The 15,703-nt window shown below is 45.5% G+C and overlaps 1 non-coding gene across 1 annotated transcript; it reads right to left on the bottom strand.

Annotated features, from left to right (window-relative positions):
• Positions 1 to 14,872: 14,872 nt before the first annotated feature.
• On the bottom strand, positions 14,873 to 15,007 carry LOC116271901. The gene has a single exon (XR_004180643.1). It is a non-coding gene; the product is annotated as a U4 spliceosomal RNA (small nuclear RNA).
• Positions 15,008 to 15,703: the final 696 nt, after the last annotated feature.

Here is a 15,703-nt window from a genome sequence, read left to right as displayed (position 1 = left end):
AAAGAGCTCTTTGCTTCATGGCAAAGATCATTGAAGGTGGTCCCTGGAGGAGCTGTGCTTTCTTGTCCCATGAATGTTGGAGAAGTTTTGTTGTTTTGAGACAAGGCCTTGCTCTGTCACTCAGGCTGGAGTGCAATGGCATGACTACGGCTCACTGCAGCCTCAACCTCGTGAGCTGAGGTCAAGCCATCCTCCCACCACAGCATCCTGAGTAGCTGGGAGTACAGGGGCGCACCACCACACCTGGCTGATTTTCAAAAATTTTTGTGAGGAGGTGGGGTCTTGCTATGCTGCCCAGGCTGGTCTCAAACTCCTGGGCTCCAGGGATCCTCCCATTTCAACCTCCTAAGGCACTGGGATTACAGGCAGGAGCCACTGCACCCAGCTAGTGGAGAAGATTTTGAGCCTGCTGGATGGTATTTCTGAGTGCTAGAACATTCTCTAAAGTAGATGACTTTGGGCTTGGCCCTCAACATCCTCTCCATCGCTCCTCCACTGAATAATGGCTGAGAGGCTCAAGGAATTGATGCTACCTCTAGGCCTCTGATTAGTCTAATCAACCATCCCCTTTTTTTTTTTTGGCCAATGTTTGGTTTAGGGATGGCAGGTCAAGGCCAATGTGGGCCAAAGAGATAATAGAAAATTTTGCTAAGTTCTCAGTCTTTTGAATGCAAACTAGAAACACATTGTTCTAGTTTCTATGGGAAGTCCTTCTGCAACCATGAAAAAGACACCCTGAGAACTAGACAATATTTGAAGTAAGATAGAGTAAGTAAGAATCAGAATATATCAGAAGTAGTGGCTTTCTAAAATTTCAGCCCTTTTAAATTTTACTTTTCTTAAGTTTAAATAATGATTCTATGTTTGAATTGTTCCAAACATTTGAGGGATGTTATAAATTTAATATATTTTGTGGAAGGGAGGGAAATAGAAAATACTGGCCTGGTGCAGTGACTCACACCTACAATCCCAGAGATTTGAGAGACCGAGGCAGGAGGATCTTTTGGGGCTAGGTGTTCAAGACCAGCCTAGGCCAACAGAGCGATACTCTTATCTCTAAAAATAAAAATAAAAACAAAAAATTAGCTAGGAGTGATGGTGTGTGCCTGTAGTCCTAGCTACTCAGAAGGCTGAGGCAGGAAGATTGCTTGGAGCCCAGGAGTTTGAGGCTGTAGTGAGCTATAATTGTGTCACTGCACTCTAGCCTGGACAACAGAGCAAGACCCTGTCTCTAAAAAAGAATTAAAAAAAAAAAAAAGCAGAGAAAATCCCCCAAAATAGTGTATCCAGAGTCCTCATCAACCAACTGTGGCCCTGTGCTGTCCAATATGGTGGCCACATGTGGCTACCGAGCACTCAAAATATATGGTGAGGCCAAATTGAGATATGCTGTAAGTGTATAATACACAACAGATTTCAAAGACTTAGGATGAAAAAAGACAAAATATTTCAGTACTTTTTTACACTGATTACATATTGAAATAATCTTATGAATATATTGGATTAGAAAAATTTGTATTAGGCCGGGCGCGGTGGCTCACGCCTGTAATCCCAGCACTTTGGGAGACCGAGGCAGGTGGATCACTTGAGGTCAGGAGTTCAAGACCAGCCTGGCCAATGTGGTAAAACCCCGTCTCTACCAAAAATACAAAAATTAGCCGGGTGCGGTGGCAGGCGCCTGTAATCCCAGCCACTGGGGAGGCTGAGGCAAGAGAAGCGCTAGAACCTGGGAGGCGGAGCTTGCAGTGAGCCGATATCGTGCCATTGCACTCTAGCCTGGGTGTCACAGTGAAACTCTCTCTCAAAAATAATAATAATAATAATTAATACTGATCACTAATTTTACTTCTTTCATTTCTTTTCTTCTTCTTCTTTATTTTTATTTTTATTTTTATTTTTTTTGAGACTGGGTCTCACTCTGCTGCCCAAGCTGCAGTACAGTGGGAAGAATATGGCTCACTGCAGCCTTGACCTCCTGGGTTCAAGTGATCCTTCTGCCTCAGCCTCCTGAGGAGATGAGACCACAGGTGCACACCACTACACCTGGCTAATTTTTAAAATTTTGTAGAGATGGGTTCTTACCATATTGCCCAGGCTGGTCTCAAACTCCTGGGCTCAAGCAATCCTCAAACCCTGGCCTCCCAAATGCTGGGATTACAGGCATGAGCCACCTTGCCCAGCCTGTTTCTTTTACTTTCATTAATGTGACCTAGAAAATTTTAAATTACATATGCTGCTTTCATTCCAGATTTATAGTTGTGCAAGCCAGGAGAATCCCGCTGATTTGCTCTTTTACACATAAGTGTGACTTTGAGAATACAGAATTTCCATGCCCTAAAACCAATGTGCTTGATTATACTAAAGCAAAGCTCAGACATCAAATCTTCCCATTTGCAAACGCATCACAATGTATTTTTGTGTGTATGAAAGACAGGGTCTCACTGTGTCACCCAGTCTGGAGTGCAGTGGCATGATCATAGCTCACTGCAGCCTTGACCTCCCAGGCTCAAGCAATCCTCCCACCTCAGCCTCCCCAGCACCTGGAACTACAGGCATGCACCACCAGCTAATTTTTGTATTTTTCATAGAGATGGGATTTTGCCATGTTGCCCAAGCTAGTCTTGAATTCCTGGGCTCAAGCCATCTGCCTCCCTTAGCGTCCCAAAGTATTGGGGTTGTAGGTGTGAGATGCTGTGCCTGCCCTCTCACCATGTATTTTTAAGAAACAAGATCAGCCAGGTGTGGTGGCTCATGCCTGTAATTCCAGCACTTTGGGAGGCTGAGGTGGGTGGATCACCTGAGGTCAGGAGTTCGAGACCAGCCTGGTCAACATGGTGAAACCCTGTCTCTACCAAAAATACAAAAATTAGCCAGGTGTGGTGGTGCACACCAGTAATCCAAGCTACTTTGGAGGCTCAGGCAGGAGAATCACTTGAACCCGAGAAGCAGAGGTTGCAGTGAGCAAGATTGTGAGATTGCACTCCAGCCTGTGCATCAGAGCAAGACTCCATCCCAAAACAAAAACAAAAAAAGAAAAAAAAGAAAGAAAGAAACAAGATCTTTTGTTTTAAAAAATAAAACTATGATACAAGTAACACATGAAAAAACCCTTAATATCCACTAATGTCTAGTTAGCGTTCAGATTTCTCTGATACTCTTACAAATGTCTCTTTAGGGTTGTTTTGTTCAAATCAGGATACAAACAAAGAATCACTTTTCATCTATCATGATTCCTCTATCTTTTTAATGCCATTCATTTATCATGTAGAGGATTGACTAATCTCCTCATAGTGTCTTTTAACATGCTCCTCTATCCCCTGCTGTTCACATCATCTGATAATTAAATTGAGAAGATTAATGAGATTCAGCTAGATTTATATTTTTTGGCAGGAATACTTTACTGGTGGTGCCATCTGTAATGGTTAATTTTATGTGTCATCTTGGAGGGTGTGTTTGGATGAGATCAACATTTGAATCTTTGACTAAGCTGGCTGCCTTCCATAATGTGAGTGGGCCTCATCCAATGAGATGAAGGCCTGAATAGAACAAAAAGTCTGGCCTCTGTGAGCAAGGAGGAATTTTCCAGAAGACTGCCTTTTATCTCAAACTATACCACCAGTTCTTCTAGGTCTATAGCCTGCCAGCCCACACTGCAGATTTGGGACTTGCCAACCTCCATAATTGTATGAGCCAATTTCTTATAAGGAATTTCTCTCTCACCCTCTCTTTTTCTCTCAGTTAACATTTGGGTATGTTTCCTTCCCACTTAAAAAAAATTAACACAGTTGAGATCACTTTACATAATTTTGTCTTCTGCCTTTTACATTTAATATTATAACACATTGCATTTCCTCATATTATAAACCTTGTAACCATTGTTCCTCTTTTCTAATCATAAAAGTAGGATTATTGTAGGACATTTGAAAAATACAAAAAATTGGCTGGATGCAGGTGGCTCATGCCTGTAATCCCAGCACTTTAGGAGGCCGAGGTAGGAGGATCACTTGAGCTCAGGAGTTTGAGACCAGCCTGGGCAGTATAGTGAGACCCCGTCTCAATTTAAAAAAAAAAGAAAGAAAGAAAAGAAAAAGGAAGACAAACATTTAAAAATTTAAGAATGAATAAAAACTCTCCTATAATCTCATCGTATATTAATATGTTTTTGTAATACATTCTAGTCTATGTTCTTTTTGTGGAAATTATATAGTATAGATGGGCAAGGTGGGTCATGCTTGTAACCCCAGCACCTCAGGAGACTGAGGTGGGCGGATTGCTTGAGTCCAGGAGGTTGAGGCTGTAGTGAGCTAAGATCATGCCACTGTACTTCAGCCTGGGTAACAGAGCAAGATCTTTCTCAAAAAAAATAAATAAATAAAAATAAAAACAAAAAAATTGGCTGGGCGGGGGGGCTCACGCCTGTAATCCCAGCAGTTTGGGAGGCCAAAGCAGGTGGATCACCTGAGGTCAGGAGTTTGAGACCAACCTGGCCAACATGGTGAAACCCATCTCAACTAAAAAATACAAAAAACATTACCTGGGTGCAGTGGCCAATACCTGTAGCCCCAGCTACTCGGGAGGTTGAGTCATGAGAATTGCTTGAACCTGGGAGGCAGAGGTTGCAGTGAGCCAAGATTGTGCCACTGCACTCCAGCCTGGGTGGCAGAGGGAGACTCTGTCTCAAAAAAAAAAAGATACTATAATAATAAATTTATTCTACTTTTTTCACTTTAACATTATATTAATATGTTGAGCATTTTATACTCCCATAAAATATTATTCCAATTTGATTTTTAGATGTCTTAATAATAAAGTATTATATTAATATACCATGGATTCTATTAGTATACATATAACCCTATTTTTGAAGTGCGAATGCAATTTTTTAAAGGGTTTATCACGTATCATAAGTAGTGGTTCCATAAATCACTTGTCCATTCCCTTTAGGAAGACCCAATAAATATTAGAAATACCAAATTACTTCTCCTTTCCACCAATTTCCTGCAAAACTGGCCCATTTATTCAGTTTACCCAAAACTCTTTCCTTCTAACCCAACATTCTATACTTGCTTAGCTGTGCTTGTCTCAGTATATAGGATGTATGAACAATCATAGTGGAAGATAAACTGCAAGCTTGCCTAAGACTCTTGAATCTTGGATTTTATTTTATAGACAATGGAGAATGAGCAAAGACTTAAGTAGCAGAGGGCCTTAAGTACATTAGATCGGTTTTATCAGAAGCATCACTCTGGTAGGAACTGAACAGTAAGTAGAGATGGAGAGATGGAGGGCAATCAAGGCAGGAAGTCTACGTAAAAAGTTTTGCCAACGGTTCAATCCAAGAGTTGATGAGGCAGCGCGCAGTGGCTCACCCTTGTAATCCCAGCACTTTGGGAGGCCAAGTTGGGAGGACTGCTTGATCCCAGGAGTTCGAGACCAGTCTGGGCAACATAGCAAGACCCCATCTCAAAAAAAAGAAAAGGAAACAAAAAGAGTTGATAAGTAGGAGCATTGAAAATAAAAACGAGGAAGCAGATGAAAGAAAGACCTTGCAGAGAAAGAATGCACAAGGCTGGTCATTGCTATAGTCTGAATGTTTACGTCATCCCCAAATTAACATATTGAAATCCTCATCCCCAAGGTGATGGTATTAGAGGTAGAGCCTTTGGGAGGTGATTAGATCATGAGGGTGGGGGCGCTTATGAATGGGAATGGTACGCTTATAAAAGAGCCCGCAGAGAAACTCCTCACCCCTTCAACCATGTAAAGACACAGTGAGAAGGTGCCCTCTATGAACCAGAAAGTGGGTGCTCACCAGACATTTTGGGATGACATAAACATTCAGACTATAGCAATGACCAGCCTTGTGGGTTCTTTCTCTGCCAGGGTCTTTCTCTCATCTGCTTCCTCGTTTCTATTTTCTTTTTCTTTTTTTTGAGACGGAGTCTCGCTGTGTCGCCCGGGCTGGAGTGCAGTGGCCAGATCTCAGCTCACTGCAAGCTCCGCCTCCCGGGTTTATGCCAGTCTCCTGCCTCAGCCTCCTGGGTAGCTGGGACTACAGGTGCCCGCCACCTCGCCCGGCTAGTTTTTTGTACTTTTTAGTAGAGACGGGGTTTCACCGTGTTAGCCAGGATGGTCTCAATCTCCTGACCTCGTGATCCGCCCGTCTCGGCCTCCCAAAGTGCTGGGATTACAGGCTTGAGCCACCGCGCCCGGCCCTCTATTTTCAATCCTCCTACTCATCAACTCATTTTCTTTTCTTTTCTTTTCTTTTTGTTTTGAGATGGGTCCCACTATGTTGCCCAGGCTGGTCTCAGACTCCTGCACTAAAGCAATCCTCCCATCTCGACCTCCCAAAGTGCTGGCATTAAAGGCATGAGCCACTGCACCCAGCCTCATCAACGCTAAATTGAACTGTTGGAAAAACTTCTTACCTATACTTCCTGCCTTGATTGCCCTCCTACTGTTCAGTTCCTACCTACCAGAACGATGTTCCTGAATCTGTTGGTACTTTGATCTTCAACTTCCCAGCATCCAGAACTGTGAGAAACTTTCCATTATAAGCCACCCAGTCTATGATACTCTGTTCTAGCAGCCCAAACAGACTAAGGCAGAAATCAACGAGGAGAGCGGAACGCAGTAGAGAGGTCAACAGTGACTGAGGATGGTTAGGCTATTCAGGAAAAACCCTGCCCTTACTCCCAGCAACCTCCAGAAAGGCAAACAGGCAGCCTCCACCTCTAGGAAGGTTCCCATCTTATTACAGCAATGGCGTGATCTCGGCTCACTGCAACCTCTGCCTCCCAGGTTCAAGTGATTCTCCTGCCTCAGCCTCCCGAGTAGCTGGGATTACAGGTGCGCAGTCCTCCCACCTCGGCCTCCCAAAGTGCTGGGATTACAAGTGTAATCAATTTTTGTATTTTTAGTAGAGATGGGGTTTCACCAGGTTGGGCAGGCTGGTCTCAAACTCCTGACCTCAAGTGATCCACCCGCTTCAGCCTCCCAAAGCGCTGGGATTACAGGTGTGAGCCACTGTGCCTGGACTCCCGGTTAATTTATTAATTTTTTTTATAGAAATGGAGTTTTGCCATGTTGCTCAGGCTGGTCTCAAACTCCTAGGCTCAAGCGATCTGCCCGTCTCGGCCTTCTGCTGGGATTACAGGTGCCCAATCCTCCCACCTTGGCCTCCCAAAGTGCTGGGATTACAAGCATGAGCCACCTTGCCCAGTCCCTTTTTCATTTTCTACCCCGCCACCCTCCTTCAGAGTCTCTGGCTCCATCCAACTACAACCTCAGCCTTTGTGATTGAGGCTAAAGAGATGTACTTCCATCTTAGTAATATGAATAGGTTCTTGTAGATCTTTGGGGAATTATTATGTTAATTCTATGTTAAAATGTTAAATGGTAAAAGATCTGCCCTCTCATCTCCTTCCAGGTTTGTGAATTGGAAGGTCCAGAGAGGGTAGAGGCACCAGAAAAATCCATCCTGCCACATAACCAGAGAGGAAACATATAAAGAATCAGGTTTGAAATTCATGATGCTAATTTCCACCTGACTGGGGCACAGCCTGGTCTTCCTCAATCACAAAGGGAGGCACGGTTGGACAGGGAGTGGAGTGCTCTTGGCAGAGGCAAATAATGTCAATTGTAGTGACTGGACCTGGAGGCAATACTCTCAAAGTCTGTCTTCCTACCTATAAAGAGGTTTGATATGGTTTGGCTGTTTCCCCACCCAAATCTCATCTTGAACTGTAGCTCTCACAATTTCCATGTGTCTTGGGAAGGACCTGGTGGGAGGTAATTGAATCATGGGGCAGGTCGTTTCTGTGCTGTTCTCATGATAGTGAATACGTCTCATGAGATCTGAATAAGTCTCATGAGTTTTATAAAGGGAAGTTTCCCCGCACAAGTTCTCTCTCTTGCCTACCACCATGTAAGATGTCCCTTGTTCTTCTGCCATGATTGTGAGGCCTCCTCAGCCATGTGGAACTGTGAGTCAATTAAACCTCTTTCCTTTATAAATTACCCAGCCTCGGGTATGTCTTTATTAGCAGTGTGAGAACTGATTAATACAGGGTCTACGTATTACCAGTTTTGGAACTATTCCTGAAGGCAAACTTCCTTTTCAAGGTCAAGTTCTTCTTGGGTAGAGTGTAGTGGTCCAATCATAGCTCACTCTGCAGCCTTGACCTCCTGTGCTCAAGCACTCCTCCCACCTCAGCCTCCCAAGTAGATAGGAATACAGCTGTGCATTACCACGCCTAGCTATATTTTTATTTTTTGTAGAGATGAGGTCTTGCTATGTTGCCCAGTCTGATGTTTAATTATTGGCCTCAAGCAATCCTTTGGCCTCCCAACATGTTGGGATTACAGATGTGAGCCACCGCACCGTGCCTAGTTCTGCTTTCTGATTCAAGCAGTTGTCATCTTCCTTGCCAAGAGGCTGTGTCTGGATTCCTTGGCCAGGCCTCTCCTTTGCGTCATTCTTCATCAAGGTGTCTGCTGGTGGCAAACTTCCTTTGCTGTGGCTTCAAGTTTCCATGTGGCAGGAGGTCCATCAGAGTAACATCTTAGCTGCTCTTGGTCCCCTTCCTTACTGTTTCCCATGGGAGGAAGAATAACACTCCGGTGGGTGTGGGAGAAGGAACTGGGCATGCTCCACTTAGTCCCTTCTTTCTGTTCTTTTTGCCTTCTCTTCTGTTCCTCCATGCCTTAAGTCCTACAGGGCCAGGCTCTACCTCTGAGGCCTGGGTCTGCCCACTTCAGTGCTGGGTAGTAAAGCGCTAAGCATTCAGACAGGGTGGCTAAGTCTGCCTATCTCTAGGGTGAGGAATTTGAAGCTCCTTAGTTGACCAGATGCAGTGGCTGTAATCTCAGCACTTTGGGAGGCTGAGGTGAGAGGACTATTTGAGCTCAAGAGTTCGAGACCAGCCTGGGCAACATAGTGAGACCCCACCTGATATGGTTTGGATTTGTGTCCCCACCCAAATCTCATGTGGAACTGTAATCCCCAGTGTTGGAGGAGGGGCCTGGTGTTGGGGGGTGAGTGGATCCTGGGGGTGAAGTTCCCCATTGTTGTTCTCGTGATAGTGAGTGAGTTCTCAGGAGATCTGGTTGTTTAAAAGGTGTGTAGCACCTCCCGCTTTGCCCTCTTCCTCCTACTCCAGCCATGTAAGACTTGCCTGCTTCCCCTCACCTTCTGCCATGATCCTAAGTTTCTTGAGGCCTCCTCAGCCATGCTTCCTGGTCAGCCTGTGGAACCATGAGCCAATTAAACCTCTTAAGGCCAGGCACAGTGGCTCATGTCTGTAATCTCAACACTTTGGGAGGCCGAGGCGGGTGGATCACTTGAGGCCAGGAGTTCGAGACCAGCCTGGCCAACATGGTAAAACCCCATCTCTACTAAAAATACAAAAATTAGCCAGGTGTGGCAGTGCACACCTGTAGTCCCAGTTATTCGGGAGGCTGAGGCAGGAGAATCTCTTGAACCTGTGAAGCTGAGGCTGCAGTGAGCCAAGATCACGCCACTGCACTCCAGCCTGGGTGACAGAGTGAGACTCCTCTCAAAAACAAACAAATAAACAAACAAACAAACTTACTTTAAAAAAAATAAATTACCCAGTCTCAGGTAGTTCTTTTTTTTTTTTTTTTTTTTTTGAGATGGAGTGTCACTCTGTCGCCCAGGCTGGAGTGCAGTGGCACAATCTCAGCTCAATGCTACCTCTGCTTCCTGAGTTCAAGCAGTTCTCCTGTCTCAGCCTCCCAAGTAGCTGGGATTACACATGCCCGCCTGGCTAATTTTTGTATTTTTAGTAGAGACAAGGTTTCACCATATTGGTCAGGCTGGTCTCGAACTCCTGACCTCAGGTGATCCACCTGCCTCGGCCTCCCAAAGTTCTGGAATTACATGTGTGAGCCACCACACCCAGCCCAGCAGTTCTTTATAGCAGTGCAAGAACAAACTAATACGCCATCTCTACCAAGAATAATTTTTAAAATTAGCTGGGCATGGTGGCATGTGCTTGTGGTCCAAGCTACTTGGGAGGCTGAGATGGGAGGACTGTTGAGCCTGGGAGGTCAAGGCTGCAGTGCGCCATTATCATACCACTGCACTCCAGCTTGGGCAGCAGAGCCAGATCCTGTCTCAAAAAAAAGGAAAAGAAGAAGAAGAAGAAGATGAAGCAGCTCTTTAGCCATACACCTAAAACAAACCAAATCTCTCCAAAATCAGTTCACTGGAAATCAAGTGATATTGTCATCCCCGCCTACTTGGTTCCTGTGTCTTCCCTTCATTTTGTGCCAAATTCCAGCAGGAAAAAGTGGCATGTTCCTTTTGTTTGTTTGTTTGAGAGAATTCTCTCTCTTGTCCCCCAGGCTTGAGTGCAGTGGCTCAATCTCAGCTCACTGCAACCTCCGCCTCCCGGGTTCAAACAATTCTCCTGCCCCTGCCTCCCAAGTAACTGGGATTAAAGCTCCTGCCACCACGCCCAGCTAATTTTTGTATTTTTTAGTAGAGACAGGGTTTCACCATGTTGGCCAGGCTGGTCTTGAACTCCTGACCTCAGGTGATCCGCCTGCCTCGGCCTCCCAAAGTGCTGGGATTATAGGCGTGAGCCACTGCGCCTGGCCAAATGTGGCATGTTCTTTACTGGGCTTCCCCCAAACCCTAGCAGTCTCAGCAGAGGCACATCTAAGCAGCCTACAATTAAATTAGAGAACTGGACCTCCCAACAAATAGAAATAACACATAATTCATTTTAGGTCTAACAGCAAATAGAGACAACACATAATTCATTATAAGTCTAGCAGTGAAGTGATGGGATTTCAAAAAAAGTTATGTTCTTTCCATCTGTAGCTAAAATATTTACACGGGGCCCTGGTCATATGCAAGTGGTGGTTTACAGAGCACAGCTTGTTCAAACCAAACAGTTGCTCTGTTCCCGCTTTTGGAAACTTGTCAAGGAATCAGTGTTTACTTAGACAACTTGGGCCCCAAGCGGCCCTTGTGTAGACTGAATTCAATCCAAGGAGAAGCCAAGGCCCGGGAACATTCCTCCTTCTCCCCTGACCATTGAACCGCAGACCTCTCAGTTCTCCAGGGCCCTCTCGAAAGCATCCGGTTCAGTCTCTGGTCAACCGTCCAGTGCCCAGACTAGACAACGGAGACTAAGTCCTTTTTCAGAATTCCCAGGCTGGGCGCGGTGGCTCACACCTGTAATCCTAGCACTTTGGGAGGCCAAGGCGGGTGAATCATGAGGTCAGGAGTTCAAGACCAGCCTGGCCAAGATAATGAAACCCTGTCTCTACCAAAAATACAAAAATTAGCCGGGCGTGGTGGTGGGTGCCTGTAATACCAGCTCCTCAGGAGACTGAGGCAGAGAATTGCTTGAACCCAGGAGGCAGAGGTTGCAGTGAGCCAAAATCGTGCCACTATACTCCAGCCTGGGTGACAGAGTAAGACTCAGTCTCAAAAGAAAACAAAACAACAACAAAAAAAAAACTGAGCACAGTAGCTCACGCCTGTAATCTCACTACTTTGGGAGGCTGAGGCGGGCAGATCACAAGGTCAGGAGATAGAGACCATCCTGGCTAACATGGTGAAACCCCATCTCTACTAAAAATACAAAAAATTAGCCAGGTGTCCCAGCTACTGGGGAGGCTGAGGCGGGAGAATAGTGTGAACCCGGGAGGTGGAGCTTGCAGTGAGCCGAGATTGCGCCACTGCACTCCAGCCTGGCTGACAGAGTGAGACTCTGTCTCAACAACAACAACAAGAATTGGCCCCTTCGCGCCCAACCTTTTGAGTAATCATGTGTGTGAACGTCTCATTTATTTAACTTCCAAAGAGAGAGCTTCAGCTTCAGGGAAAAGGAGTTGATGTTTAATATGTGAGTGACTTGAATTAGTCTAGAGCATAGTTCAGGAGGTGGGCCAGCTGTGGGAAACTGGCCACAGAGAACCTAGGAAGGTCAAGTCTGAGTGTTCAGGAAACACGATCTGCTATTTCTACCCAAAGCAAGAAAACAAGCCCTATGTTATTGAAGAACAGTGGAGGTACAAGTGCGAACATCAACAATTGTGCACATAAAAAGCACATACGGCCCGGCGCGGTGGCTCACGCCTGTAATCCCAGCACTTTAGGAGGCCAAGGCAGGTGGATCGCTGGATTCCAGGAGTTGAAGACCAGCTTGAGCAACAAGGTGAAACTGCATCTCTACAAAAAATACAAAAAGTAGCCAGGCATGGTGGCATGAGCCTGTAGTGCCAGCTACTCAGGAGAGATGACTGTTTGTGCCTGGGAGGTCGAGGCTGTAGTGAGCCATAATTGTACCACTGCACTCCAGCCTGGGTGACAGAGCGAGACCCTATTTCACAAGAAAAAAAAAAAAAAAGCACATGCCACAGTCCCAAGCCCTGAATAAAAGGTAGTAGTAATTGTTATTATTGTTCTCATTGAGATAACTTGGAAAATTAATTTATTAGTCCATTTTCACACTGCTGTAAAGCAGCACTTGAGACTGGGTAATTTATGAAGAAAAGGGGTTTAATTGACTCACAGCTCTGCAGGCTTAACAGGAATCATGGCTTGGAGGCCTCAGGAAACTTACAAGCATGGCGGAAGGGGAAGGGGAAGCAAGGACCCTCTTTGCATGATGGCAGAACAGACAGAACAAAGGGAAAAGGGCCATACACTTTTAAAACTCAGATCTCATAAGAATTCATCCACTATCACAAGAACAGCAAGGGGGAATTCCACCACCATGATCCAATCACCTCCTACCAGGTCCCTCCCCTGACACGTGGGGGTTACAATGCAACATGAGATTTGGGGGAGGACACAGCCAAACCATATCAACTAATGAGATTAGCACGTGGGTAGGTCCCGTGGGAATTATACCGACAGAATTAATTCAGTTAATAGTAGTTTCTGTCTGTCCTATCCTTTTACTTGGTGACTGGCTTTCTCTGATCTTAGGTGGTTCTTTTTTTTTCTGAGACAGAGTCTTGCTCTGTCACCCAGGCTGGAGTGCAATGGCACGATCTCGACTCACTGCAACCTCTGCCTCCTCGGTTCAAGCAATTCTCCTGCCTCAGCCTCCCGAGTAGCTGGGATTACAGGAGACTACCACCACACCCGGGTAATTTTTGTATTTTTAGTAGAGACGGGGTTTCACTATGTTGGTCATGCCGGTCTTGAACTCCTGACCTCGTGATCTGCCTGCCTTGGCCTCCCAAAGTGCTGGGATTACAGGCGTGAGCCACCATGCCTGGCCTGATCTTAGGTGGTTCTAAGGGGAACTGAAATTTACAATCTTGAAAAACAATGGAGGTACAAGTGTGAACATCAACCAATAGAGCACATAAAAAGCACATGAGGCTGGGCTTGGTGGCTCACACCTGTAATCCTAGCACTTTAGGAGGCCAAGGCAGGTGGATCGCTGGAGTCCATCCCCACCCAAATCTCCTGTTGGTCTCCTGGACTCCAACAATCCACCTGCCTTGACCTCTCAAAGTGCTAGAATTACAGGTGTCAGTCACCAAGCCTGTAATTTTTTTATGCTATTGTTGTGTGCTTTTTATGCTATTGTTGATGCTCACACTTGGACCTCCACTGTTCTTCAAGATTGTAAGTTTCCTGAGTCACTGTCTACCAGTACGGTGGTGGACAATGACCTGGGACAGACCAGTCATAGTAGCCAAGCTTTTCATCCAATATGGCTGGTCCTATGGATAGGCTTGTTATTCAAGAAGGGCCAATCAGAATCCTTCTATGAGATTGGGAATCTCCCAGGAGGCAAGTTAATATAATAGAGGAAGCATGAGCTTTGCTAACTGGAGCTATGGATTCTGGCTCATGGAGTTGGGCAAGTTTCTTTACTTCTTTGAAGATTAACTGAGATAAAATAGAGTGCTTGGCACAGAGTAGACATCAGTAAGTGGCTTCTGTCGATAACCTTTATAATAAAAAGCACTACTCTAATTAACCTTCCTCACTGTTCCACCCTGCCTGATCAACCTTTGCTCTGTAAAGCTCCTCTAAAAAGCTATAATTGGGAGACCTACCTTTTAGTGGGAAGGGCCATACTTAATTTTCCCTGACCCTTGAGCTTTCCAGAGAGCAGAGAAGGGATGAGAGAGTCAAATCTCAGAATGGAAAGGTCAATGTCCAGTCCCTCCACTGATGACAAGGAACTGGGGAATCTTTCATTCAGCTAGAATTCTAAGAACGGTCTTCAGCCTAGACGCTAGAACATTGCGGCCTCATAGAACTTCCTTCTCTGATGGAAATATTTATATCTCTGTTGTCTACCAGAGTAACCACAAGCTACATGTGACCACTGAGCATTTGGAAAAGGACTAGTGGAACTGAGGCACTGAATTATTTATTTATTTAAATTAATTGACATTTACATATCCACACGTGGCAATGGCTACCATATTGAACAGAGCAGCTCCAGATTGGAGCATGGCATTAGCAGACAGGCACAGAAGTAGATGAGAATAATAGCCAGTGTTTGCTTGGGCAGGAAAGGTTACCACGGCTTAGAAGCAGGTGAGTCTCCAGGTTTAGAGAGGTACTAAAGAAAAGCCATCTGGACAGGCGCAGTGGCTCAGGCCTGTAATCCCAACACTTTGGGAGGTCAAGGCAGGCCGATTATTTGAGGTTAAGAGTTGGAGACCAGCCTGGTCAACATAGTGAAACTCTTCATTTCTGCAAAAATACAAAAATTAGCCAGGCATGGTGGCACGTGCCTATAATCTCAGCTGCTCAGGAGGCTGAGACAGGAGAATCACTTGAACCAGGAGATGGAGGTTGCAGTGAGCCGAGATTGTACCATTGCACTCCAACCTGGGCAACAAGAGCAACACTCTGTCTCAAAAAAAAAAAGTTGCCAATGCTCACTACGTTGCAAGTTGTCACGGTGGAGTGTTGGGGAAAGTTTTCAATTAGCAACAATCATGCCTTGGATAATAATCATTGGCTATGATACTGCCACAGCACAAAACTTCTTGTGTTTTGTTTTGTTTGTTTTTTTGAGAGAGTCTCACTCTTGTCACCCAGGCTGGAGTGCAGTGGCGCGATCTCTGCTCACTGCAATCTCCGCCTCCTGGGTTCAAGCAATTCTCCTGCCTCAGCCTCCCGAGTAGCTAGGATTGCAGGCGCCCACTACCATGCCTGGCTAATTGTTTTTGTATTTTTGTTAGAGACGGTTTCACCATGTTGGCCAGGTTGGTTTCAAACTCCTGACCTCAGGTGATCCACCCACCTTGGCCTCCCAAAATGCTAGGATTATAGGCGTGAGCCATCACACCCAGCCCCTTGCATCATTATTAGTCACTGCAATAGTCTACTGACTACACTCACTATAAATCACGTAACCATCCTCAATTTTTGTATTTTTTAGGATGTTTCCAATTTTTTTCAGAGTGACACTAGGATGGGTGCCACATAACTTCCCGGGCACCCCCATCATTTTTGTAAGGCAGAAGGAGCATGAGTTTTGAGGGCAGATAGACCAGGGTTAAAATCTTGGGCATTCATTACTTAGTAGCCACATGACCCCTGACAAGATCATTCCTTCCCTTCCCTTCCCTTCCCTTCCCTTCCCTTCCCTTCCCTTCCCTTCCCTTCCGTCCCCTCCCCTCCCCTCCCCTCCCCTCCCTTTCCTTTTCTTTTCTTTTCTTTCTCTCTCTCTCTGTCTTT

The sequence above is a fragment of the Papio anubis genome, chromosome 1, assembly GCF_008728515.1.
Source record: "Papio anubis isolate 15944 chromosome 1, Panubis1.0, whole genome shotgun sequence".
Lineage (NCBI taxonomy): Eukaryota > Metazoa > Chordata > Mammalia > Primates > Cercopithecidae > Papio > Papio anubis.
This window is presented reverse-complemented; position numbering and strand designations above follow the sequence as displayed.